Source organism: Triticum dicoccoides, chromosome 4B (genome assembly GCF_002162155.2).
Source record: "Triticum dicoccoides isolate Atlit2015 ecotype Zavitan chromosome 4B, WEW_v2.0, whole genome shotgun sequence".
NCBI classification, from domain to species: domain Eukaryota; kingdom Viridiplantae; phylum Streptophyta; class Magnoliopsida; order Poales; family Poaceae; genus Triticum; species Triticum dicoccoides.
Window position 1 is genome coordinate 633,975,197 of NC_041387.1, and position 2,967 is coordinate 633,978,163.

A 2,967-nucleotide genomic window follows, 5' to 3' on the forward strand; every position below is an offset into this window, starting at 1 on the left:
GGAGTGACAAATCCCAGTCTCGATTCGTGCCAACCCAACAGACACTTTCGGAGATACCTGTAATGCACCTTTATAGCCACCCAGTTACGTTGTGACGTTTGGTACACCCAAAGCATTCCTACGGTATCCGGGAGTTGCACAATCTCATGGTCTAAGGAAAAGATACTTGACATTTAGAAAAGCTTTAGCATACGAACTACACGATCTTTGTGCTAGGCTTAGGATTGGGTCTTGTCCATCACATCATTCTTCTAATGATGTGATCCCGTTATCAACGACATCCAATGTCCATAGCCAGGAAACCATGACTATCTGTTGATCACAACGAGCTAGTCAACTAGAGGCTCACTAGGGACATATTGTGGTCTATGTATTCACACGTGTATTACGATTTCCGGATAATACAGTTATAGCATGAATAAAAGACAATTATCATGAACAAGGAAATATAATAATAATACTTTTATTATTGCCTCTAGGGCATATTTCCAACAGGATCTACATGTGAAGCGGAGTACATGGCAGCCTCGGAGGCAGCGCATGAAGCAATATGGGTGAAGGAGTTCATCACCGACCTAGGAGTCATACCCAACGCGTCGGGGCCGATCAAACTCTTCTGTGACAACACTGGAGCTATTGCCCTTGCCAAGGAGCCCAGGTTTCACAAGAAGACCAGGCACATCAAGCGTCGTTTCAACTGCATCCGTGAAAATGTTCAAGATGGAGACATAGATATTTGCAAAGTACATACGGATCTGAATGTCGCAGATCCGTTGACTAAACCTCTTCCGCAAGCAAAACATGATCAACACCAGAACTCTATGGGTGTTCGATTCATCACAATGTAACTAGATTATTGACTCTAGTGCAAGTGGGAGACTGTTGGAAATATGCCCTAGAGGCAATAATAAAAGGATTATTATTATATTTCCTTGTTCATGATAATTGTCTTTTATTCATGCTATAATTGTATTATCCGAAAATCGTAATACAAGTGTGAATACATAGACCATAATATGTCCCTAGTAAGCCTCTAGTTGACTAGCTTGTTGGTCAACATATAGTCATGGTTTCCTGACTATGGACATTAGATGTCGTTGACAACGGGATCACATCATTAGGAGAATGATGTGATGGACAAGACCCAATCCTAAGCATAGCACAAGATCGTGTAGTTCGTTTTGCTAGAGCTTTTCCAATGTCAAATATCTCTTCCTTAGACCATGAGATCGTGTAACTCCCGGATACCGTAGAAGTGCTTTGGGTGTACCAAACGTCACAACGTAACTGGGTGACTATAAAGGTGCACTAAAGGTATCTCCGAAAGTGTCTGTTGGGTTGACACGGATCGAGACTGGGATTTGTCACTCGTATGACGGAGAGGTATCTCTGGGCCCACTCGGTAATGCATCATCATAATGAGCTCAAAGTGACCAAGTGTTTGGTCACGGGATCATGCATTACGGTACGAGTAAAGTGACTTGCCGGTAACGAGATTGAACGAGGTATTGGGATACCGACGATCGAGTCTCGGGCATGTAACGTACCGATTGACAAAGGGAATTGTATACGGGGTTGATTGAATCCTCGACATCGTGGTTCATCCGATGAGATCATCGAGGAGCATGTGGGAGCCAACATGGGTATCCAGATCCCGCTGTTGGTTATTGACCGGAGAGCCGTCTCGGTCATGTCTGCATGTCTCCCGAACCCGTAGGGTCTACACACTTAAGGTTCTGTGATGCTAGGGTTATTAGGAAGACTTGTGTGTGATTACCGAATGTTGTTCGGAGTCCCGGATGAGATCACGGACGTCACGAGGAGTTCCGGAATGGTCCGGAGGTGAAGATTTATATATGGGAAGTTGTCACACGAACACCGGAAAGTTTCGGGGGCATATCGGTATTGTACCGGGGCCACTGGAGGGGTTCCGGGGGTCCACCGGGAGGGGACACCCCTCTCAGAGGGCCACATGGGCCGCAAGGGGCAGGGAACCAGCCCCTGGTGGGCTGGGCGTCCCCCCCTTGGGCCCATGCGCCTAGGGTTTGGGGGGGAACCCTAGTGGGGGCGCCCCCCTTGCTTGCGGGGCAAGCCCCCCTCCCTGGCCGCCGCCCCCCCTCTAGATCTCATCTAGAGGGGGCCGGCCCCCTTCCCCCTTCCCCTATAAATAGAGGGGCGAGGGGAGGGCTGAACACCTGATCCAAGGCGCAGCCCCTCCCCTCCCCAACACCTCTCCTCCTCTGTTGAGTGCTTGGCGAAGCCCTGTCGGAGTACTGCCTCTCCACCAACACCACACTGTCGTGCTGCTGCTGGAGCCTTCTTCCTCAACCTCTCCTTTCCCCTTGCTGGATCAAGAAGGAGGAGACGTCATCTGTTCCGTATGTGTGTTGAACGCGGAGGTGCTGTCCGTTCAACACTTGATCATCGGTGATTTGAATCATGGCGAGTACGACTCCATCATCACCGTTCTCTTGAATGCTTCCACACGCAATCTACAAAGTGGTATGTAGATGCAATCTCTCTCCCATGACTCGTTGCTTAGATGAAATCATAGATGGATCTTGGTGAAACCGTAGGAAAAATTTTAATTTTCTGCAACGTTCCCCAACATCCTGTTCATCGGGAGGGGTGTGGCGTACCGCAAAACGGGACTCCACGGGATACTGTTCATCTCCACTGTCGACCTTCTCCAGCCTCCACGGGCTACCGTCGACCTCGTCCAGCCTCCACGGGCTCCTGTTCATCCAGCCTCCACCGCGCGCTACTCCACCGGCTACTGTTCAATCACCCCTCCACCATCTACTGTTCATTCAGCCCTCCACCACACCACGGGGTCCTGTTCAACCACCCCTCCACGGGCACCCCTCCACCGTCTACTGTTCATCCAGCCCTCCACCACACCATGGGGTCCTGTTCAACCACCCCTCCACGGGCACTCCTCCATCGTCTACTGTTCATCCAGCCCTC